Source organism: Aquarana catesbeiana, linkage group LG08 (assembly GCF_042186555.1).
Source record: "Aquarana catesbeiana isolate 2022-GZ linkage group LG08, ASM4218655v1, whole genome shotgun sequence".
Taxonomy (NCBI): Eukaryota; Metazoa; Chordata; class Amphibia; order Anura; family Ranidae; genus Aquarana; species Aquarana catesbeiana.
Window position 1 is genome coordinate 15,702,262 of NC_133331.1, and position 25,590 is coordinate 15,727,851.

The window sequence follows — 25,590 nt, forward strand, 5'->3', positions numbered from 1 at the left end:
CTTAAGCATGAGCTTCAGGAGACTGCTGACACAGAGATTTTTATATATCCAGTGCCTTTTATGGGCCTTTTTTGTTTACAAGGTTAAATCTGTATTTTTTTGCTAGAAGATTACTAGAAACTCCCAAAAATGTTACTGTTATATATATATAGTATTACAAGGTTTCAGGTGTGAATAGGGAGCAGGTGTGTTAAATTTGGTGTTATCGCTCTCACTCTCTTATACTGGTCACTGGAAGTTCAACATGGCACCTCACGGCAAAGAACTCTTTGAGGATCTGAAAACAAGAATTGTTGCTCTACATAAAGATGGCCTAGGCTATAAGAAGATTGCCAAGACCCTGAAACTGAGCTGCAGCACGGTGGCCAAGACCATACAGCGGTTTAACAGGACAGGTTCCACTCTGAACAGGCCTCACCATGGTCCACCAAAGAAGTTGAGTGCACGTGATCAGCATCATATCTAGAGGTTGTCTTTGGGAAATAGATGTATAAGTGCTGCCAGCATTGCTGCAGAGGTTGTAGGGGTGGAGGGTCAGCCTGTCAGTGCTCAGACCATACGCCGCACACTGCATCAAATTAGTCTGCATGACTGTCATCCCAGAAGGAAGCCTCTTCTAAAGATGATGTACAAGAAAGCCCACAAACAGTTTGCTGAAGACAAGCAGACTAAGGACATGGATTACTAGAACCATGTCCTGTGGTCTGATGAGACCAAGATAAACTTATTTGGTTCAGATGGTGTCAAGTGTGTGTGGCGGCAACCAGGTGAGGAGTACAAAGACAAGTGTGTCTTGTCTACAGTCAAGCATGGTGGTGGGAGTGTCATGGTCTGGGGCTGCATGAGTGCTGCCGACACTGGGGAGCTACAGTTCATTGAGGGAACCATGAATGCCAACATGTACTGTGACATACTGAAGCAGAGCATGATCCCCTCCCTTCAGAGACTGGGCCGCAGGGCAGTATTCCAACATGATAACGACCCCAAACACACCTCCAAGATGACCACTGCCTTGCTAAAGAAGCTGAGGGTAAAGGTGATGGACTGGCCAAGCATGTCTCTAGACCCAAAACTTACTGAGCATCTGTGGGGCATCCTCAAACGGAAGGTGGAGGAGCGCAAGGTCTCTAACATCCACCAGCTCTGTGATGTCATCATGGAGGAGGGGAAGAGGACTCCAGTGACAACCTGTGAAGCTCTGGTGACCTCCATGCCCAAGAGGGTTAAGGCAGTGCTGGAAAATAATGGTGGCCACACAAAATATTGACACTTTGTGCCCAATTTGGACATTTTCACTTAGGGGTGTACTCACTTTTGTTGCCAGCGGTTTAGACATTAATGGCCGTGTGTTGAGTTATTTTGAGGGAACAGCACATTTAACAGAGACTCTAGGGAAAAAAATGGCGATCGTTGTAATATTTTTATGTCACATGGTATGTGCGCAGTGGTTTTTCAAACGTAATAAAAAAAAAAAAAAAAGTATTTTAATGAATTTAAAAAAAAAACAGTTTTGTTTGATCACTTTTATTCCTATTACAAGGAATGTAAACATCCCATGTCATAGAAATAACGGATGATGGTTCCTCTTTATGGAGAGATCTGGGGTCTATTAAACCCCAAATCTCTCCTTTACTTTTGAGCAAAAGATTTAAAAAAATATATATTTTTGATCTTTTGCTTTAAAAAATAAATAAAATGGGTTTCCCTAGAAGTGAGCTCAGGATGTTACTCTGGTCTTTCCAGATCATAGAGGTGATTAGAGACGATCTAGTCTCTGCTCACCTCTATGGCCGGCCACACCAACTGTCAGATCGTTTCCCGGGCTTGTCTGTAAAAACGGCGAGCACAAGAAACACTTTTTATTCCTTAGGGTCTCCGATAAAAAAATATGTTTGGGGGTTGTAAGTAATTTTCTAGCAAAAAATATTAAATTTAAACTTGTAAACATAAAAAAAAAAAAAAAAGCCTTGTCTTTTATAAGCACATGACCACATGTATATTTATGGATGTGTTGTGTTCCTTTTTCTGGTAAAAGTATACAATTTGATTTATGGTTTATGAGAGTCATAGCACATCGATTTAAAGATTTGATTTATGATTCTTTGGTATCAAAGCACCTAAACTCACCGGACACTTTATTAGGTACACCTGTTCAATTGCTTGGTAACACAAATTGCTAATCAGCCAATCACATGGCAGCAACTCCATGCATTTAGGCATCTAGACGTGGTGAAGACGACTTGCTGAAGTTCAAACCGAGCATCAGAATGGGGAAGAAAGGGGATTTAGGTGGCTTTGAACGTGGCATGGTTGTTGGTGGTAGACGGGCTGGTCTGAGTATTTCTGGGATTTTCACACACAACCATCTCTCTGGGTTTACAGAGAATGGTCAGAAAAAGAGAAAATATCCAGTGAGCGGCAGTTGTGTGGAGGTAAATGCCTTGTTGATGTCAGAGGAGAATGGGCAGACTGGTTGGAAATGATAGAAAGACAACAGTAACTCAAATAACCACTCATTATAACAAAGGTATGCAGAATACCATTTCTGAGCACACAACACACCCAACCTTGAAGCAAATGGGCTACAGCAGCAGAAGATCATACCGGGTGCCACTCCTGTCAGCTAAGAACAGGAAACTGAGGCTTCAATTGGCACATGATCACCAAAAATTGGACAATAGAAGATTGGAAAAATATTGCCTGGTCTGATTTCAGCTGCGAAATTCAGATGGTAAACACAGAATTAAGCGTAAACAACATGAAAGCATGGATCCATCCTGCCTTGTATCACCGGTTCAGACTGGTGATGGGGGGTGTAATGGTGGGGGGGGATATTTTCTTGGCACACTTTGGGCCCCTTAGTACCAATTGATCATGGTATAAACACCACGGCCTACCTGAGTATTGTTGCTGACCATGTCCATCCCTTTATGACTACAGTGTCCCCATCTTCTGATGGCTCCTTCCAGCAGGATAATGCACCATGTCACAAAGCTCCAATCATCTCACCACTGGACAATGAGGTCCCTGTCCTCCAATGGCCTCCACACTCACCAGATCTCCATCAAATAGAGCAAATTTGGGATGTGGTTGATCGGGAGATTGGCCTCATGGATGTGCAGCCGACAAATCTGCAGCAACTACGTGATGCTATCATGTCACTATGGAGCAAAATCTCTGAGGAATGTTTCCAACACCTTGTTGTATCTATGCCACCAAGAATGAAGGCCAAAGGGGGTCCAACCCAGTATGAGCAAGGTGTACCTAAAAAAGTGTCCAGTGTGTGTAGGTGTAGAGTGATTATCTGGCTCTGTTCCTGGATGTTGAAGGTTCTAGCAAGGTGGACCTAATAAAGGGGATCCAACCCAGGACTAGCAAGGTGGTCCTAATAAAGGGGGTCCAACCCAGGACTAGCAAGGTGGACCTAATAAAGGGGGTCCAACCCGGGACTAGCAAGGTGGACCTAATAAAGGGGGTCCAACCCGCTACTAGCAAGGTGGACTTAATAAAAGGGGTCCAACCCAGGACTAGCAAGGTGGACCTAATAAAGGGGGTCCAACCCGGGACTAGCAAGGTGGACCTAATAAAGGGGGTCCAACCCGGGACTAGCAAGATGGACATAAAAGGGGGTCCAACCCGGGACTAGCAAGGTGGACATAAAAGGGGGTCCAACCCGCTACTAGCAAGGTGGACCTAATAAAGGGGGTCCAACCCGCTACTAGCAAGGTGGACTTAATAAAGGGGGTCCAACCCAGGACTAGCAAGGTGGACCAAATAAAGGGGGTCCAACCCGCTACTAGCAAGGTGGACTTAATAAAGGGGGTCCAACCCAGGACTAGCAAGGTGGACCTAATAAAGGGGGTCCAACCCGCTACTAGCAAGGTGGACTTAATAAAGGGGGTCCAACCCAGGACTAGCAAGGTGGACCTAATAAAGGGGGTCCAACCCAGGACTAGCAAGGTGTACCTAATAAAGTGTCCAGTGTGTGTAGGTGTAGAGTGATTATCTGGTTCTGTTCCTGGATGTTGAAGGTTCTAGCAAGGTGGACCTAATAAAGGGGGTCCAACCCGGGACTAGCAAGGTGGACCCAATAAAGGGGGTCCAACCCGCTACTAGCAAGGTGGACTTAATAAAGGGGGTCCAACCCAGGACTAGCAAGGTGGACCTAATAAAGGGGGTCCAACCCGCTACTAGCAAGGTGGACTTAATAAAGGGGGTCCAACCCAGGACTAGCAAGGTGGACCTAATAAAGGGGATCCAACCCGCTACTAGCAAGGTGGACTTAATAAAGGGGGTCCAACCCAGGACTAGCAAGGTGTACCTAATAAAGTGTCCAGTGTGTGTAGGTGTAGAGTGATTATCTGGCTCTGTTCCTGGATGTTGAAGGTTCTAGCAAGGTGGACCTAATAAAGGGGATCCAACCCAGGACTAGCAAGGTGGACCTAATAAAGGGGGTCCAACCCAGGACTAGCAAGGTGGACCTAATAAAGGGGGTCCAACCCGGGACTAGCAAGGTGGACCTAATAAAGGGGGTCCAACCCGCTACTAGCAAGGTGGACTTAATAAAAGGGGTCCAACCCAGGACTAGCAAGGTGGACCTAATAAAGGGGGTCCAACCCGGGACTAGCAAGGTGGACCTAATAAAGATGGTCCAACACGGGACTAGCAAGATGGACATAAAAGGGGGTCCAACCCGCTACTAGCAAGGTGGACCTAATAAAGGGGGTCCAACCCGCTACTAGCAAGGTGGACTTAATAAAGGGGGTCCAACCCAGGACTAGCAAGGTGGACCTAATAAAGGGGGTCCAACCCGCTACTAGCAAGGTGGACTTAATAAAGGGGGTCCAACCCAGGACTAGCAAGGTGTACCTAATAAAGTGTCCAGTGTGTGTAGGTGTAGAGTGATTATCTGGCTCTGTTCCTGGATGTTGAAGGTTCTAGCAAGGTGGACCTAATAAAGGGGATCCAACCCAGGACTAGCAAGGTGGACCTAATAAAGGGGGTCCAACCCAGGACTAGCAAGGTGGACCTAATAAAGGGGGTCCAACCCGGGACTAGCAAGGTGGACCTAATAAAGGGGGTCCAACCCGCTACTAGCAAGGTGGACTTAATAAAAGGGGTCCAACCCAGGACTAGCAAGGTGGACCTAATAAAGGGGGTCCAACCCGGGACTAGCAAGGTGGACTTAATAAAAGGGGTCCAACCCAGGACTAGCAAGGTGGACCTAATAAAGGGGGTCCAACCCGGGACTAGCAAGGTGGACCTAATAAAGGGGGTCCAACCCGCTACTAGCAAGGTGGACTTAATAAAAGGGGTCCAACCCAGGACTAGCAAGGTGGACCTAATAAAGGGGGTCCAACCCGCTACTAGCAAGGTGGACTTAATAAAAGGGGTCCAACCCAGGACTAGCAAGGTGGACCTAATAAAGGGGGTCCAACCCGCTACTAGCAAGGTGGACTTAATAAAAGGGGTCCAACCCAGGACTAGCAAGGTGGACCTAATAAAGGGGGTCCAACCCGGGACTAGCAAGGTGGACCTAATAAAGGGGGTCCAACCCGGGACTAGCAAGGTGGACCTAATAAAGGGGGTCCAACCCGGGACTAGCAAGGTGGACCCAATAAAGGGGGTCCAACCCGCTACTAGCAAGGTGGACTTAATAAAGGGGGTCCAACCCAGGACTAGCAAGGTGGACCTAATAAAGGGGGTCCAACCCGGGACTAGCAAGGTGGACCTAATAAAGATGGTCCAACACGGGACTAGCAAGATGGACATAAAAGGGGGTCCAACCCGGGACTAGCAAGGTGGACATAAAAGGGGGTCCAACCCGCTACTAGCAAGGTGGACTTAATAAAGGGGGTCCAACCCAGGACTAGCAAGGTGGACCTAATAAAGGGGGTCCAACCCAGGACTAGCAAGGTGTACCTAATAAAGTGTCCAGTGTGTGTAGGTGTAGAGTGATTATCTGGTTCTGTTCCTGGATGTTGAAGGTTCTAGCAAGGTGGACCTAATAAAGGGGGTCCAACCCGGGACTAGCAAGGTGGACCTAATAAAGGGGGTCCAACCCGCTACTAGCAAGGTGGACTTAATAAAGGGGGTCCAACCCAGGACTAGCAAGGTGGACCTAATAAAGGGGGTCCAACCCGCTACTAGCAAGGTGGACTTAATAAAGGGGGTCCAACCCAGGACTAGCAAGGTGGACCTAATAAAGGGAGTCCAACCCGCTACTAGCAAGGTGGACTTAATAAAGGGGGTCCAACCTAGGACTAGCAAGGTGGACCTAATAAAGGGGATCCAACCCGCTACTAGCAAGGTGGACTTAATAAAGGGGGTCCAACCCAGGACTAGCAAGGTGGACCTAATAAAGGGGGTCCAACCCGGGACTAGCAAGGTGGACCTAATAAAGTGTCCAGTGTGTGTAGGTGTAGAGTGATTATCTGGTTCTGTTCCTGGATGTTGAAGGTTCTAGCAAGGTGGACCTAATAAAGGGGGTCCAACCCGGGACTAGCAAGGTGGACCCAATAAAGGGGGTCCAACCCGCTACTAGCAAGGTGGACTTAATAAAGGGGGTCCAACCCAGGACTAGCAAGGTGGACCTAATAAAGGGGGTCCAACCCGCTACTAGCAAGGTGGACTTAATAAAGGGGGTCCAACCCAGGACTAGCAAGGTGGACCTAATAAAGGGGATCCAACCCGCTACTAGCAAGGTGGACTTAATAAAGGGGGTCCAACCCAGGACTAGCAAGGTGTACCTAATAAAGTGGGGCCAACCCGGGACTAGCAAGGTGGACCTAATAAAGGGGGTCCAACCCAGGACTAGCAAGGTGGACCTAATAAAGTGGGGCCAACCCAGGACTAGCAAGGTGGACCTAATAAAGGGGGTCCAACCCGGGACTAGCAAGGTGGACCTAATAAAGTGTCCAGTGTGTGTAGGTGTAGAGTGATTATCTGGTTCTGTTCCTGGATGTTGAAGGTTCTAGCAAGGTGGACCTAATAAAGGGGGTCCAACCCGGGACTAGCAAGGTGGACCTAATAAAGGGGGTCCAACCCGCTACTAGCAAGGTGGACTTAATAAAGGGGGTCCAACCCAGGACTAGCAAGGTGGACCTAATAAAGGGGGTCCAACCCGCTACTAGCAAGGTGGACTTAATAAAGGGGGTCCAACCCAGGACTAGCAAGGTGGACCTAATAAAGGGGTCCAACCCGGGACTAGCAAGGTGTACCTAATAAAGTGTCCAGTGTGTGTAGGTGTAGAGTGATTATCTGGTTCTGTTCCTGGATGTTGAAGGTTCTAGCAAGGTGGACCTAATAAAGGGGGTCCAACCCGGGACTAGCAAGGTGGACCTAATAAAGGGGGTCCAACCCGCTACTAGCAAGGTGGACTTAATAAAGGGGGTCCAACCCAGGACTAGCAAGGTGGACCTAATAAAGTGGGGCCAACCCAGGACTAGCAAGGTGGACCTAATAAAGGGGGTCCAACCCGGGACTAGCAAGGTGTTCCTAATAAAGTGTCCAGTGTGTGTAGGTGTAGAGTGATTATCTGGTTCTGTTCCTGGATGTTGAAGGTTCTAGCAAGGTGGACCTAATAAAGGGGGTCCAACCCGGGACTAGCAAGGTGGACCTAATAAAGGGGGTCCAACCCGCTACTAGCAAGGTGGACTTAATAAAGGGGGTCCAACCCAGGACTAGCAAGGTGGACCTAATAAAGGGGGTCCAACCCGCTACTAGCAAGGTGGACTTAATAAAGGGGGTCCAACCCAGGACTAGCAAGGTGGACCTAATAAAGGGGTCCAACCCGGGACTAGCAAGGTGTACCTAATAAAGTGTCCAGTGTGTGTAGGTGTAGAGTGATTATCTGGTTCTGTTCCTGGATGTTGAAGGTTCTAGCAAGGTGGACCTAATAAAGGGGGTCCAACCCGGGACTAGCAAGGTGGACCTAATAAAGGGGGTCCAACCCGCTACTAGCAAGGTGGACTTAATAAAGGGGGTCCAACCCAGGACTAGCAAGGTGGACCTAATAAAGGGGGTCCAACCCGCTACTAGCAAGGTGGACTTAATAAAGGGGGTCCAACCCAGGACTAGCAAGGTGGACCTAATAAAGGGGGTCCAACCCACTACTAGCAAGGTGGACTTAATAAAGGGGGTCCAACCCAGGACTAGCAAGGTGGACCTAATAAAGGGGATCCAACCCGCTACTAGCAAGGTGGACTTAATAAAGGGGGTCCAACCCAGGACTAGCAAGGTGGACCTAATAAAGGGGGTCCAACCCGGGACTAGCAAGGTGTACCTAATAAAGTGTCCAGTGTGTGTAGGTGTAGAGTGATTATCTGGTTCTGTTCCTGGATGTTGAAGGTTCTAGCAAGGTGGACCTAATAAAGGGGGTCCAACCCGGGACTAGCAAGGTGGACCTAATAAAGGGGGTCCAACCCGCTACTAGCAAGGTGGACTTAATAAAGGGGGTCCAACCCAGGACTAGCAAGGTGGACCTAATAAAGTGGGGCCAACCCAGGACTAGCAAGGTGGACCTAATAAAGGGGGTCCAACCCGGGACTAGCAAGGTGTACCTAATAAAGTGTCCAGTGTGTGTAGGTGTAGAGTGATTATCTGGTTCTGTTCCTGGATGTTGAAGGTTCTAGCAAGGTGGACCTAATAAAGGGGGTCCAACCCGCTACTAGCAAGGTGGACTTAATAAAGGGGGTCCAACCCGGGACTAGCAAGGTGGACCTAATAAAGTGTCCAGTGTGTGTAGGTGTAGAGTGATTATCTGGTTCTGTTCCTGGATGTTGAAGGTTCTAGCAAGGTGGACCTAATAAAGGTGGTCCAACCCGCTACTAGCAAGGTGGACTTAATAAAGGGGGTCCAACCCAGGACTAGCAAGGTGGACCTAATAAAGGGGGTAAACCCAGGACTAGCAAGGTGGACCTAATAAAGTGGGGCCAACCCAGGACTAGCAAGGTGGACCTAATAAAGGGGGTCCAACCCGGGACTAGCAAGGTGGACCTAATAAAGTGTCCAGTGTGTGTAGGTGTAGAGTGATTATCTGGTTCTGTTCCTGGATGTTGAAGGTTCTAGCAAGGTGGACCTAATAAAGGGGGTCCAACCCGGGACTAGCAAGGTGGACCTAATAAAGGGGGTCCAACCCGCTACTAGCAAGGTGGACTTAATAAAGGGGGTCCAACCCAGGACTAGCAAGGTGGACCTAATAAAGGGGGTCCAACCCGCTACTAGCAAGGTGGACTTAATAAAGGGGGTCCAACCCAGGACTAGCAAGGTGGACCTAATAAAGGGGTCCAACCCGGGACTAGCAAGGTGTACCTAATAAAGTGTCCAGTGTGTGTAGGTGTAGAGTGATTATCTGGTTCTGTTCCTGGATGTTGAAGGTTCTAGCAAGGTGGACCTAATAAAGGGGGTCCAACCCGGGACTAGCAAGGTGGACCTAATAAAGGGGGTCCAACCCGCTACTAGCAAGGTGGACTTAATAAAGGGGGTCCAACCCAGGACTAGCAAGGTGGACCTAATAAAGTGGGGCCAACCCAGGACTAGCAAGGTGGACCTAATAAAGGGGGTCCAACCCGGGACTAGCAAGGTGTTCCTAATAAAGTGTCCAGTGTGTGTAGGTGTAGAGTGATTATCTGGTTCTGTTCCTGGATGTTGAAGGTTCTAGCAAGGTGGACCTAATAAAGGGGGTCCAACCCGGGACTAGCAAGGTGGACCTAATAAAGGGGGTCCAACCCGCTACTAGCAAGGTGGACTTAATAAAGGGGGTCCAACCCAGGACTAGCAAGGTGGACCTAATAAAGGGGGTCCAACCCGCTACTAGCAAGGTGGACTTAATAAAGGGGGTCCAACCCAGGACTAGCAAGGTGGACCTAATAAAGGGGTCCAACCCGGGACTAGCAAGGTGTACCTAATAAAGTGTCCAGTGTGTGTAGGTGTAGAGTGATTATCTGGTTCTGTTCCTGGATGTTGAAGGTTCTAGCAAGGTGGACCTAATAAAGGGGGTCCAACCCGGGACTAGCAAGGTGGACCTAATAAAGGGGGTCCAACCCGCTACTAGCAAGGTGGACTTAATAAAGGGGGTCCAACCCAGGACTAGCAAGGTGGACCTAATAAAGGGGGTCCAACCCGCTACTAGCAAGGTGGACTTAATAAAGGGGGTCCAACCCAGGACTAGCAAGGTGGACCTAATAAAGGGGGTCCAACCCACTACTAGCAAGGTGGACTTAATAAAGGGGGTCCAACCCAGGACTAGCAAGGTGGACCTAATAAAGGGGATCCAACCCGCTACTAGCAAGGTGGACTTAATAAAGGGGGTCCAACCCAGGACTAGCAAGGTGGACCTAATAAAGGGGGTCCAACCCGGGACTAGCAAGGTGTACCTAATAAAGTGTCCAGTGTGTGTAGGTGTAGAGTGATTATCTGGTTCTGTTCCTGGATGTTGAAGGTTCTAGCAAGGTGGACCTAATAAAGGGGGTCCAACCCGGGACTAGCAAGGTGGACCTAATAAAGGGGGTCCAACCCGCTACTAGCAAGGTGGACTTAATAAAGGGGGTCCAACCCAGGACTAGCAAGGTGGACCTAATAAAGTGGGGCCAACCCAGGACTAGCAAGGTGGACCTAATAAAGGGGGTCCAACCCGGGACTAGCAAGGTGTACCTAATAAAGTGTCCAGTGTGTGTAGGTGTAGAGTGATTATCTGGTTCTGTTCCTGGATGTTGAAGGTTCTAGCAAGGTGGACCTAATAAAGGGGGTCCAACCCGCTACTAGCAAGGTGGACTTAATAAAGGGGGTCCAACCCGGGACTAGCAAGGTGGACCTAATAAAGTGTCCAGTGTGTGTAGGTGTAGAGTGATTATCTGGTTCTGTTCCTGGATGTTGAAGGTTCTAGCAAGGTGGACCTAATAAAGGTGGTCCAACCCGCTACTAGCAAGGTGGACTTAATAAAGGGGGTCCAACCCAGGACTAGCAAGGTGGACCTAATAAAGGGGGTCCAACCCAGGACTAGCAAGGTGGACCTAATAAAGTGGGGCCAACCCAGGACTAGCAAGGTGGACCTAATAAAGGGGGTCCAACCCGGGACTAGCAAGGTGGACCTAATAAAGTGTCCAGTGTGTGTAGGTGTAGAGTGATTATCTGGTTCTGTTCCTGGATGTTGAAGGTTCTAGCAAGGTGGACCTAATAAAGGGGGTCCAACCCGGGACTAGCAAGGTGGACCTAATAAAGGGGGTCCAACCCGCTACTAGCAAGGTGGACTTAATAAAGGGGGTCCAACCCAGGACTAGCAAGGTGGACCTAATAAAGGGGGTCCAACCCGCTACTAGCAAGGTGGACTTAATAAAGGGGGTCCAACCCAGGACTAGCAAGGTGGACCTAATAAAGGGGTCCAACCCGGGACTAGCAAGGTGTACCTAATAAAGTGTCCAGTGTGTGTAGGTGTAGAGTGATTATCTGGTTCTGTTCCTGGATGTTGAAGGTTCTAGCAAGGTGGACCTAATAAAGGGGGTCCAACCCGGGACTAGCAAGGTGGACCTAATAAAGGGGGTCCAACCCGCTACTAGCAAGGTGGACTTAATAAAGGGGGTCCAACCCAGGACTAGCAAGGTGGACCTAATAAAGTGGGGCCAACCCAGGACTAGCAAGGTGGACCTAATAAAGGGGGTCCAACCCGGGACTAGCAAGGTGTTCCTAATAAAGTGTCCAGTGTGTGTAGGTGTAGAGTGATTATCTGGTTCTGTTCCTGGATGTTGAAGGTTCTAGCAAGGTGGACCTAATAAAGGGGGTCCAACCCGGGACTAGCAAGGTGGACCTAATAAAGGGGGTCCAACCCGCTACTAGCAAGGTGGACTTAATAAAGGGGGTCCAACCCAGGACTAGCAAGGTGGACCTAATAAAGGGGGTCCAACCCGCTACTAGCAAGGTGGACTTAATAAAGGGGGTCCAACCCAGGACTAGCAAGGTGGACCTAATAAAGGGGTCCAACCCGGGACTAGCAAGGTGTACCTAATAAAGTGTCCAGTGTGTGTAGGTGTAGAGTGATTATCTGGTTCTGTTCCTGGATGTTGAAGGTTCTAGCAAGGTGGACCTAATAAAGGGGGTCCAACCCGGGACTAGCAAGGTGGACCTAATAAAGGGGGTCCAACCCGCTACTAGCAAGGTGGACTTAATAAAGGGGGTCCAACCCAGGACTAGCAAGGTGGACCTAATAAAGGGGGTCCAACCCGCTACTAGCAAGGTGGACTTAATAAAGGGGGTCCAACCCAGGACTAGCAAGGTGGACCTAATAAAGGGGGTCCAACCCACTACTAGCAAGGTGGACTTAATAAAGGGGGTCCAACCCAGGACTAGCAAGGTGGACCTAATAAAGGGGATCCAACCCGCTACTAGCAAGGTGGACTTAATAAAGGGGGTCCAACCCAGGACTAGCAAGGTGGACCTAATAAAGGGGGTCCAACCCGGGACTAGCAAGGTGTACCTAATAAAGTGTCCAGTGTGTGTAGGTGTAGAGTGATTATCTGGTTCTGTTCCTGGATGTTGAAGGTTCTAGCAAGGTGGACCTAATAAAGGGGGTCCAACCCGGGACTAGCAAGGTGGACCTAATAAAGGGGGTCCAACCCGCTACTAGCAAGGTGGACTTAATAAAGGGGGTCCAACCCAGGACTAGCAAGGTGGACCTAATAAAGTGGGGCCAACCCAGGACTAGCAAGGTGGACCTAATAAAGGGGGTCCAACCCGGGACTAGCAAGGTGTACCTAATAAAGTGTCCAGTGTGTGTAGGTGTAGAGTGATTATCTGGTTCTGTTCCTGGATGTTGAAGGTTCTAGCAAGGTGGACCTAATAAAGGGGGTCCAACCCGCTACTAGCAAGGTGGACTTAATAAAGGGGGTCCAACCCGGGACTAGCAAGGTGGACCTAATAAAGTGTCCAGTGTGTGTAGGTGTAGAGTGATTATCTGGTTCTGTTCCTGGATGTTGAAGGTTCTAGCAAGGTGGACCTAATAAAGGTGGTCCAACCCGCTACTAGCAAGGTGGACTTAATAAAGGGGGTCCAACCCAGGACTAGCAAGGTGGACCTAATAAAGGGGGTCCAACCCAGGACTAGCAAGGTGGACCTAATAAAGTGGGGCCAACCCAGGACTAGCAAGGTGGACCTAATAAAGGGGGTCCAACCCGGGACTAGCAAGGTGGACCTAATAAAGTGTCCAGTGTGTGTAGGTGTAGAGTGATTATCTGGTTCTGTTCCTGGATGTTGAAGGTTCTAGCAAGGTGGACCTAATAAAGGGGGTCCAACCCGGGACTAGCAAGGTGGACCTAATAAAGGGGGTCCAACCCGCTACTAGCAAGGTGGACTTAATAAAGGGGGTCCAACCCAGGACTAGCAAGGTGGACCTAATAAAGGGGGTCCAACCCGCTACTAGCAAGGTGGACTTAATAAAGGGGGTCCAACCCAGGACTAGCAAGGTGGACCTAATAAAGGGGTCCAACCCGGGACTAGCAAGGTGTACCTAATAAAGTGTCCAGTGTGTGTAGGTGTAGAGTGATTATCTGGTTCTGTTCCTGGATGTTGAAGGTTCTAGCAAGGTGGACCTAATAAAGGGGGTCCAACCCGGGACTAGCAAGGTGGACCTAATAAAGGGGGTCCAACCCGCTACTAGCAAGGTGGACTTAATAAAGGGGGTCCAACCCAGGACTAGCAAGGTGGACCTAATAAAGTGGGGCCAACCCAGGACTAGCAAGGTGGACCTAATAAAGGGGGTCCAACCCGGGACTAGCAAGGTGTTCCTAATAAAGTGTCCAGTGTGTGTAGGTGTAGAGTGATTATCTGGTTCTGTTCCTGGATGTTGAAGGTTCTAGCAAGGTGGACCTAATAAAGGGGGTCCAACCCGGGACTAGCAAGGTGGACCTAATAAAGGGGGTCCAACCCGCTACTAGCAAGGTGGACTTAATAAAGGGGGTCCAACCCAGGACTAGCAAGGTGGACCTAATAAAGGGGGTCCAACCCGCTACTAGCAAGGTGGACTTAATAAAGGGGGTCCAACCCAGGACTAGCAAGGTGGACCTAATAAAGGGGTCCAACCCGGGACTAGCAAGGTGTACCTAATAAAGTGTCCAGTGTGTGTAGGTGTAGAGTGATTATCTGGTTCTGTTCCTGGATGTTGAAGGTTCTAGCAAGGTGGACCTAATAAAGGGGGTCCAACCCGGGACTAGCAAGGTGGACCTAATAAAGGGGGTCCAACCCGCTACTAGCAAGGTGGACTTAATAAAGGGGGTCCAACCCAGGACTAGCAAGGTGGACCTAATAAAGGGGGTCCAACCCGCTACTAGCAAGGTGGACTTAATAAAGGGGGTCCAACCCAGGACTAGCAAGGTGGACCTAATAAAGGGGGTCCAACCCACTACTAGCAAGGTGGACTTAATAAAGGGGGTCCAACCCAGGACTAGCAAGGTGGACCTAATAAAGGGGATCCAACCCGCTACTAGCAAGGTGGACTTAATAAAGGGGGTCCAACCCAGGACTAGCAAGGTGGACCTAATAAAGGGGGTCCAACCCGGGACTAGCAAGGTGTACCTAATAAAGTGTCCAGTGTGTGTAGGTGTAGAGTGATTATCTGGTTCTGTTCCTGGATGTTGAAGGTTCTAGCAAGGTGGACCTAATAAAGGGGGTCCAACCCGGGACTAGCAAGGTGGACCTAATAAAGGGGGTCCAACCCGCTACTAGCAAGGTGGACTTAATAAAGGGGGTCCAACCCAGGACTAGCAAGGTGGACCTAATAAAGTGGGGCCAACCCAGGACTAGCAAGGTGGACCTAATAAAGGGGGTCCAACCCGGGACTAGCAAGGTGTACCTAATAAAGTGTCCAGTGTGTGTAGGTGTAGAGTGATTATCTGGTTCTGTTCCTGGATGTTGAAGGTTCTAGCAAGGTGGACCTAATAAAGGGGGTCCAACCCGCTACTAGCAAGGTGGACTTAATAAAGGGGGTCCAACCCGGGACTAGCAAGGTGGACCTAATAAAGTGTCCAGTGTGTGTAGGTGTAGAGTGATTATCTGGTTCTGTTCCTGGATGTTGAAGGTTCTAGCAAGGTGGACCTAATAAAGGTGGTCCAACCCGCTACTAGCAAGGTGGACTTAATAAAGGGGGTCCAACCCAGGACTAGCAAGGTGGACCTAATAAAGGGGGTCCAACCCAGGACTAGCAAGGTGGACCTAATAAAGTGGGGCCAACCCAGGACTAGCAAGGTGGACCTAATAAAGGGGGTCCAACCCGGGACTAGCAAGGTGGACCTAATAAAGTGTCCAGTGTGTGTAGGTGTAGAGTGATTATCTGGTTCTGTTCCTGGATGTTGAAGGTTCTAGCAAGGTGGACCTAATAAAGGTGGTCCAACCCGCTACTAGCAAGGTGGACTTAATAAAGGGGGTCCAACCCAGGACTAGCAAGGTGGACCTAATAAAGGGGGTCCAACCCAGGACTAGCAAGGTGGACCTAATAAAGTGGGGCCAACCCAGGACTAGCAAGGTGGACCTAATAAAGGGGGTCCAACCCGGGACTAGCAAGGTGGACCTAATAAAGTGTCCAGTGTGTGTAGGTGTAGAGTGATTATCTGGTTCTGTTCCTGGATGTTGAAGGTTCTAGCAAGGTGGACCTAATAAAGGGGGTCCAACCCGGGACTAGCAAGGTGGACCTAATAAAGGGGGTCCAACCCGCTACTAGCAAGGTGGACTTAATAAAGGGGGTCCAACCCAGGACTAGCAAGGTGGACCTAATAAAGGGGGTCCAACCCGCTACTAGCAAGGTGGACTTAATAAAGGGGGTCCAACCCAGGACTAGCAAGGTGGACCTAATAAAGGGGTCCAACCCGGGACTAGCAAGGTGTACCTAATAAAGTGTCCAGTGTGTGTAGGTGTAGAGTGATTATCTGGTTCTGTTCCTGGATGTTGAAGGTTCTAGCAAGGTGGACCTAATAAAGGGGGTCCAACCCGGGACTAGCAAGGTGGACCTAATAAAGGGGGTCCAACCCGCTACTAGCAAGGTGGACTTAATAAAGGGGGTCCAACCCAGGACTAGCAAGGTGGACCTAATAAAGTGGGGCCAACCCAGGACTAGCAAGGTGGACCTAATAAAGGGGGTCCAACCCGGGACTAGCAAGGTGTTCCTAATAAAGTGTCCAGTGTGTGTAGGTGTAGAGTGATTATCTGGTTCTGTTCCTGGATGTTGAAGGTTCTAGCAAGGTGGACCTAATAAAGGGGGTCCAACCCGGGACTAGCAAGGTGGACCTAATAAAGGGGGTCCAACCCGCTACTAGCAAGGTGGACTTAATAAAGGGGGTCCAACCCAGGACTAGCAAGGTGGACCTAATAAAGGGGGTCCAACCCGCTACTAGCAAGGTGGACTTAATAAAGGGGGTCCAACCCAGGACTAGCAAGGTGGACCTAATAAAGGGGTCCAACCCGGGACTAGCAAGGTGTACCTAATAAAGTGTCCAGTGTGTGTAGGTGTAGAGTGATTATCTGGTTCTGTTCCTGGATGTTGAAGGTTCTAGCAAGGTGGACCTAATAAAGGGGGTCCAACCCGGGACTAGCAAGGTGGACCTAATAAAGGGGGTCCAACCCGCTACTAGCAAGGTGGACTTAATAAAGGGGGTCCAACCCAGGACTAGCAAGGTGGACCTAATAAAGGGGGTCCAACCCGCTACTAGCAAGGTGGACTTAATAAAGGGGGTCCAACCCAGGACTAGCAAGGTGGACCTAATAAAGGGGGTCCAACCCACTACTAGCAAGGTGGACTTAATAAAGGGGGTCCAACCCAGGACTAGCAAGGTGGACCTAATAAAGGGGATCCAACCCGCTACTAGCAAGGTGGACTTAATAAAGGGGGTCCAACCCAGGACTAGCAAGGTGGACCTAATAAAGGGGGTCCAACCCGGGACTAGCAAGGTGTACCTAATAAAGTGTCCAGTGTGTGTAGGTGTAGAGTGATTATCTGGTTCTGTTCCTGGATGTTGAAGGTTCTAGCAAGGTGGACCTAATAAAGGGGGTCCAACCCGGGACTAGCAAGGTGGACCTAATAAAGGGGGTCCAACCCGCTACTAGCAAGGTGGACTTAATAAAGGGGGTCCAACCCAGGACTAGCAAGGTGGACCTAATAAAGTGGGGCCAACCCAGGACTAGCAAGGTGGACCTAATAAAGGGGGTCCAACCCGGGACTAGCAAGGTGTACCTAATAAAGTGTCCAGTGTGTGTAGGTGTAGAGTGATTATCTGGTTCTGTTCCTGGATGTTGAAGGTTCTAGCAAGGTGGACCTAATAAAGGGGGTCCAACCCGCTACTAGCAAGGTGGACTTAATAAAGGGGGTCCAACCAGGGACTAGCAAGGTGGACCTAATAAAGTGTCCAGTGTGTGTAGGTGTAGAGTGATTATCTGGTTCTGTTCCTGGATGTTGAAGGTTCTAGCAAGGTGGACCTAATAAAGGTGGTCCAACCCGCTACTAGCAAGGTGGACTTAATAAAGGGGGTCCAACCCAGGACTAGCAAGGTGGACCTAATAAAGGGGGTCCAACCCAGGACTAGCAAGGTGGACCTAATAAAGTGGGGCCAACCCAGGACTAGCAAGGTGGACCTAATAAAGGGGGTCCAACCCGGGACTAGCAAGGTGGACCTAATAAAGTGTCCAGTGTGTGTAGGTGTAGAGTGATTATCTGGTTCTGTTCCTGGATGTTGAAGGTTCTAGCAAGGTGGACCTAATAAAGGGGGTCCAACCCGGGACTAGCAAGGTGGACCTAATAAAGGGGGTCCAACCCGCTACTAGCAAGGTGGACTTAATAAAGGGGGTCCAACCCAGGACTAGCAAGGTGGACCTAATAAAGGGGGTCCAACCCGCTACTAGCAAGGTGGACTTAATAAAGGGGGTCCAACCCAGGACTAGCAAGGTGGACCTAATAAAGGGGTCCAACCCGGGACTAGCAAGGTGTACCTAATAAAGTGTCCAGTGTGTGTAGGTGTAGAGTGATTATCTGGTTCTGTTCCTGGATGTTGAAGGTTCTAGCAAGGTGGACCTAATAAAGGGGGTCCAACCCGGGACTAGCAAGGTGGACCTAATAAAGGGGGTCCAACCCGCTACTAGCAAGGTGGACTTAATAAAGGGGGTCCAACCCAGGACTAGCAAGGTGGACCTAATAAAGTGGGGCCAACCCAGGACTAGCAAGGTGGACCTAATAAAGGGGGTCCAACCCGGGACTAGCAAGGTGTTCCTAATAAAGTGTCCAGTGTGTGTAGGTGTAGAGTGATTATCTGGTTCTGTTCCTGGATGTTGAAGGTTCTAGCAAGGTGGACCTAATAAAGGGGGTCCAACCCGGGACTAGCAAGGTGGACCTAATAAAGGGGGTCCAACCCGCTACTAGCAAGGTGAACTTAATAAAGGGGGTCCAACCCAGGACTAGCAAGGTGGACCTAATAAAGGGGGTCCAACCCGCTACTAGCAAGGTGGACTTAATAAAGGGGGTCCAACCCAGGACTAGCAAGGTGGACCTAATAAAGGGGTCCAACCCGGGACTAGCAAGGTGTACCTAATAAAGTGTCCAGTGTGTGTAGGTGTAGAGTGATTATCTGGTTCTGTTCCTGGATGTTGAAGGTTCTAGCAAGGTGGACCTAATAAAGGGGGTCCAACCCGGGACTAGCAAGGTGGACCTAATAAAGGGGGTCCAACCCGCTACTAGCAAGGTGGACTTAATAAAGGGGGTCCAACCCAGGACTAGCAAGGTGGACCTAATAAAGGGGGTCCAACCCGCTACTAGCAAGGTGGACTTAATAAAGGGGGTCCAACCCAGGACTAGCAAGGTGGACCTAATAAAGGGGGTCCAACCCACTACTAGCAAGGTGGACTTAATAAAGGGGGTCCAACCCAGGACTAGCAAGGTGGACCTAATAAAGGGGATCCAACCCGCTACTAGCAAGGTGGACTTAATAAAGGGGGTCCAACCCAGGACTAGCAAGGTGGACCTAATAAAGGGGGTCCAACCCGGGACTAGCAAGGTGTACCTAATAAAGTGTCCAGTGTGTGTAGGTGTAGAGTGATTATCTGGTTCTGTTCCTGGATGTTGAAGGTTCTAGCAAGGTGGACCTAATAAAGGGGGTCCAACCCGGGACTAGCAAGGTGGACCTAATAAAGGGGGTCCAACCCGCTACTAGCAAGGTGGACTTAATAAAGGGGGTCCAACCCAGGACTAGCAAGGTGGACCTAATAAAGTGGGGCCAACCCAGGACTAGCAAGGTGGACCTAATAAAGGGGGTCCAACCCGGGACTAGCAAGGTGTACCTAATAAAGTGTCCAGTGTGTGTAGGTGTAGAGTGATTATCTGGTTCTGTTCCTGGATGTTGAAGGTTCTAGCAAGGTGGACCTAATAAAGGGGGTCCAACCCGCTACTAGCAAGGTGGACTTAATAAAGGGGGTCCAACCCGGGACTAGCAAGGTGGACCTAATAAAGTGTCCAGTGTGTGTAGGTGTAGAGTGATTATCTGGTTCTGTTCCTGGATGTTGAAGGTTCTAGCAAGGTGGACCTAATAAAGGTGGTCCAACCCGCTACTAGCAAGGTGGACTTAATAAAGGGGGTCCAACCCAGGACTAGCAAGGTGGACCTAATAAAGGGGGTCCAACCCAGGACTAGCAAGGTGGACCTAATAAAGTGGGGCCAACCCAGGACTAGCAAGGTGGACCTAATAAAGGGGGTCCAACCCGGGACTAGCAAGGTGGACCTAATAAAGTGTCCAGTGTGTGTAGGTGTAGAGTGATTATCTGGTTCTGTTCCTGGATGTTGAAGGTTCTAGCAAGGTGGACCTAATAAAGGGGGTCCAACCCGGGACTAGCAAGGTGGACCTAATAAAGGGGGTCCAACCCGCTACTAGCAAGGTGGACTTAATAAAGGGGGTCCAACCCAGGACTAGCAAGGTGGACCTAATAAAGGGGGTCCAACCCGCTACTAGCAAGGTGGACTTAATAAAGGGGGTCCAACCCAGGACTAGCAAGGTGGACCTAATAAAGGGGTCCAACCCGGGACTAGCAAGGTGTACCTAATAAAGTGTCCAGTGTGTGTAGGTGTAGAGTGATTATCTGGTTCTGTTCCTGGATGTTGAAGGTTCTAGCAAGGTGGACCTAATAAAGGGGGTCCAACCCGGGACTAGCAAGGTGGACCTAATAAAGGGGGTCCAACCCGCTACTAGCAAGGTGGACTTAATAAAGGGGGTCCAACCCAGGACTAGCAAGGTGGACCTAATAAAGTGGGGCCAACCCAGGACTAGCAAGGTGGACCTAATAAAGGGGGTCCAACCCGGGACTAGCAAGGTGTTCCTAATAAAGTGTCCAGTGTGTGTAGGTGTAGAGTGATTATCTGGTTCTGTTCCTGGATGTTGAAGGTTCTAGCAAGGTGGACCTAATAAAGGGGGTCCAACCCGGGACTAGCAAGGTGGACCTAATAAAGGGGGTCCAACCCGCTACTAGCAAGGTGGACTTAATAAAGGGGGTCCAACCCAGGACTAGCAAGGTGGACCTAATAAAGGGGGTCCAACCCGCTACTAGCAAGGTGGACTTAATAAAGGGGGTCCAACCCAGGACTAGCAAGGTGGACCTAATAAAGGGGTCCAACCCGGGACTAGCAAGGTGTACCTAATAAAGTGTCCAGTGTGTGTAGGTGTAGAGTGATTATCTGGTTCTGTTCCTGGATGTTGAAGGTTCTAGCAAGGTGGACCTAATAAAGGGGGTCCAACCCGGGACTAGCAAGGTGGACCTAATAAAGGGGGTCCAACCCGCTACTAGCAAGGTGGACTTAATAAAGGGGGTCCAACCCAGGACTAGCAAGGTGGACCTAATAAAGGGGGTCCAACCCGCTACTAGCAAGGTGGACTTAATAAAGGGGGTCCAACCCAGGACTAGCAAGGTGGACCTAATAAAGGGGGTCCAACCCACTACTAGCAAGGTGGACTTAATAAAGGGGGTCCAACCCAGGACTAGCAAGGTGGACCTAATAAAGGGGATCCAACCCGCTACTAGCAAGGTGGACTTAATAAAGGGGGTCCAACCCAGGACTAGCAAGGTGGACCTAATAAAGGGGGTCCAACCCGGGACTAGCAAGGTGTACCTAATAAAGTGTCCAGTGTGTGTAGGTGTAGAGTGATTATCTGGTTCTGTTCCTGGATGTTGAAGGTTCTAGCAAGGTGGACCTAATAAAGGGGGTCCAACCCGGGACTAGCAAGGTGGACCTAATAAAGGGGGTCCAACCCGCTACTAGCAAGGTGGACTTAATAAAGGGGGTCCAACCCAGGACTAGCAAGGTGGACCTAATAAAGTGGGGCCAACCCAGGACTAGCAAGGTGGACCTAATAAAGGGGGTCCAACCCGGGACTAGCAAGGTGTACCTAATAAAGTGTCCAGTGTGTGTAGGTGTAGAGTGATTATCTGGTTCTGTTCCTGGATGTTGAAGGTTCTAGCAAGGTGGACCTAATAAAGGGGGTCCAACCCGCTACTAGCAAGGTGGACTTAATAAAGGGGGTCCAACCCGGGACTAGCAAGGTGGACCTAATAAAGTGTCCAGTGTGTGTAGGTGTAGAGTGATTATCTGGTTCTGTTCCTGGATGTTGAAGGTTCTAGCAAGGTGGACCTAATAAAGGTGGTCCAACCCGCTACTAGCAAGGTGGACTTAATAAAGGGGGTCCAACCCAGGACTAGCAAGGTGGACCTAATAAAGGGGGTCCAACCCAGGACTAGCAAGGTGGACCTAATAAAGTGGGGCCAACCCAGGACTAGCAAGGTGGACCTAATAAAGGGGGTCCAACCCGGGACTAGCAAGGTGGACCTAATAAAGTGTCCAGTGTGTGTAGGTGTAGAGTGATTATCTGGTTCTGTTCCTGGATGTTGAAGGTTCTAGCAAGGTGGACCTAATAAAGGGGGTCCAACCCGGGACTAGCAAGGTGGACCTAATAAAGGGGGTCCAACCCGCTACTAGCAAGGTGGACTTAATAAAGGGGGTCCAACCCAGGACTAGCAAGGTGGACCTAATAAAGGGGGTCCAACCCGCTACTAGCAAGGTGGACTTAATAAAGGGGGTCCAACCCAGGACTAGCAAGGTGGACCTAATAAAGGGGTCCAACCCGGGACTAGCAAGGTGTACCTAATAAAGTGTCCAGTGTGTGTAGGTGTAGAGTGATTATCTGGTTCTGTTCCTGGATGTTGAAGGTTCTAGCAAGGTGGACCTAATAAAGGGGGTCCAACCCGGGACTAGCAAGGTGGACCTAATAAAGGGGGTCCAACCCGCTACTAGCAAGGTGGACTTAATAAAGGGGGTCCAACCCAGGACTAGCAAGGTGGACCTAATAAAGTGGGGCCAACCCAGGACTAGCAAGGTGGACCTAATAAAGGGGGTCCAACCCGGGACTAGCAAGGTGTTCCTAATAAAGTGTCCAGTGTGTGTAGGTGTAGAGTGATTATCTGGTTCTGTTCCTGGATGTTGAAGGTTCTAGCAAGGTGGACCTAATAAAGGGGGTCCAACCCGGGACTAGCAAGGTGGACCTAATAAAGGGGGTCCAACCCGCTACTAGCAAGGTGGACTTAATAAAGGGGGTCCAACCCAGGACTAGCAAGGTGGACCTAATAAAGGGGGTCCAACCCGCTACTAGCAAGGTGGACTTAATAAAGGGGGTCCAACCCAGGACTAGCAAGGTGGACCTAATAAAGGGGTCCAACCCGGGACTAGCAAGGTGTACCTAATAAAGTGTCCAGTGTGTGTAGGTGTAGAGTGATTATCTGGTTCTGTTCCTGGATGTTGAAGGTTCTAGCAAGGTGGACCTAATAAAGGGGGTCCAACCCGGGACTAGCAAGGTGGACCTAATAAAGGGGGTCCAACCCGCTACTAGCAAGGTGGACTTAATAAAGGGGGTCCAACCCAGGACTAGCAAGGTGGACCTAATAAAGGGGGTCCAACCCGCTACTAGCAAGGTGGACTTAATAAAGGGGGTCCAACCCAGGACTAGCAAGGTGGACCTAATAAAGGGGGTCCAACCCACTACTAGCAAGGTGGACTTAATAAAGGGGGTCCAACCCAGGACTAGCAAGGTGGACCTAATAAAGGGGATCCAACCCGCTACTAGCAAGGTGGACTTAATAAAGGGGGTCCAACCCAGGACTAGCAAGGTGGACCTAATAAAGGGGGTCCAACCCGGGACTAGCAAGGTGTACCTAATAAAGTGTCCAGTGTGTGTAGGTGTAGAGTGATTATCTGGTTCTGTTCCTGGATGTTGAAGGTTCTAGCAAGGTGGACCTAATAAAGGGGGTCCAACCCGGGACTAGCAAGGTGGACCTAATAAAGGGGGTCCAACCCGCTACTAGCAAGGTGGACTTAATAAAGGGGGTCCAACCCAGGACTAGCAAGGTGGACCTAATAAAGTGGGGCCAACCCAGGACTAGCAAGGTGGACCTAATAAAGGGGGTCCAACCCGGGACTAGCAAGGTGTACCTAATAAAGTGTCCAGTGTGTGTAGGTGTAGAGTGATTATCTGGTTCTGTTCCTGGATGTTGAAGGTTCTAGCAAGGTGGACCTAATAAAGGGGGTCCAACCCGCTACTAGCAAGGTGGACTTAATAAAGGGGGTCCAACCCGGGACTAGCAAGGTGGACCTAATAAAGTGTCCAGTGTGTGTAGGTGTAGAGTGATTATCTGGTTCTGTTCCTGGATGTTGAAGGTTCTAGCAAGGTGGACCTAATAAAGGTGGTCCAACCCGCTACTAGCAAGGTGGACTTAATAAAGGGGGTCCAACCCAGGACTAGCAAGGTGGACCTAATAAAGGGGGTCCAACCCAGGACTAGCAAGGTGGACCTAATAAAGTGGGGCCAACCCAGGACTAGCAAGGTGGACCTAATAAAGGGGGTCCAACCCGGGACTAGCAAGGTGGACCTAATAAAGTGTCCAGTGTGTGTAGGTGTAGAGTGATTATCTGGTTCTGTTCCTGGATGTTGAAGGTTCTAGCAAGGTGGACCTAATAAAGGGGGTCCAACCCGGGACTAGCAAGGTGGACCTAATAAAGGGGGTCCAACCCGCTACTAGCAAGGTGGACTTAATAAAGGGGGTCCAACCCAGGACTAGCAAGGTGGACCTAATAAAGGGGGTCCAACCCGCTACTAGCAAGGTGGACTTAATAAAGGGGGTCCAACCCAGGACTAGCAAGGTGGACCTAATAAAGGGGTCCAACCCGGGACTAGCAAGGTGTACCTAATAAAGTGTCCAGTGTGTGTAGGTGTAGAGTGATTATCTGGTTCTGTTCCTGGATGTTGAAGGTTCTAGCAAGGTGGACCTAATAAAGGGGGTCCAACCCGGGACTAGCAAGGTGGACCTAATAAAGGGGGTCCAACCCGCTACTAGCAAGGTGGACTTAATAAAGGGGGTCCAACCCAGGACTAGCAAGGTGGACCTAATAAAGTGGGGCCAACCCAGGACTAGCAAGGTGGACCTAATAAAGGGGGTCCAACCCGGGACTAGCAAGGTGTTCCTAATAAAGTGTCCAGTGTGTGTAGGTGTAGAGTGATTATCTGGTTCTGTTCCTGGATGTTGAAGGTTCTAGCAAGGTGGACCTAATAAAGGGGGTCCAACCCGGGACTAGCAAGGTGGACCTAATAAAGGGGGTCCAACCCGCTACTAGCAAGGTGGACTTAATAAAGGGGGTCCAACCCAGGACTAGCAAGGTGGACCTAATAAAGGGGGTCCAACCCGCTACTAGCAAGGTGGACTTAATAAAGGGGGTCCAACCCAGGACTAGCAAGGTGGACCTAATAAAGGGGTCCAACCCGGGACTAGCAAGGTGTACCTAATAAAGTGTCCAGTGTGTGTAGGTGTAGAGTGATTATCTGGTTCTGTTCCTGGATGTTGAAGGTTCTAGCAAGGTGGACCTAATAAAGGGGGTCCAACCCGGGACTAGCAAGGTGGACCTAATAAAGGGGGTCCAACCCGCTACTAGCAAGGTGGACTTAATAAAGGGGGTCCAACCCAGGACTAGCAAGGTGGACCTAATAAAGGGGGTCCAACCCGCTACTAGCAAGGTGGACTTAATAAAGGGGGTCCAACCCAGGACTAGCAAGGTGGACCTAATAAAGGGGGTCCAACCCACTACTAGCAAGGTGGACTTAATAAAGGGGGTCCAACCCAGGACTAGCAAGGTGGACCTAATAAAGGGGATCCAACCCGCTACTAGCAAGGTGGACTTAATAAAGGGGGTCCAACCCAGGACTAGCAAGGTGGACCTAATAAAGGGGGTCCAACCCGGGACTAGCAAGGTGTACCTAATAAAGTGTCCAGTGTGTGTAGGTGTAGAGTGATTATCTGGTTCTGTTCCTGGATGTTGAAGGTTCTAGCAAGGTGGACCTAATAAAGGGGGTCCAACCCGGGACTAGCAAGGTGGACCTAATAAAGGGGGTCCAACCCGCTACTAGCAAGGTGGACTTAATAAAGGGGGTCCAACCCAGGACTAGCAAGGTGGACCTAATAAAGTGGGGCCAACCCAGGACTAGCAAGGTGGACCTAATAAAGGGGGTCCAACCCGGGACTAGCAAGGTGTACCTAATAAAG

The 25,590-nt window shown here is 49.9% G+C and overlaps 1 protein-coding gene across 1 annotated transcript in view; it reads right to left on the minus strand.

Annotated features, from left to right (window-relative positions):
• Positions 1–25,590, minus strand: part of LOC141105601 (tetratricopeptide repeat protein 12-like) — a 163,211-nt gene that overhangs the window by 23,838 nt on the left and 113,783 nt on the right. The gene's annotated exons all lie outside the window — the stretch shown is intronic.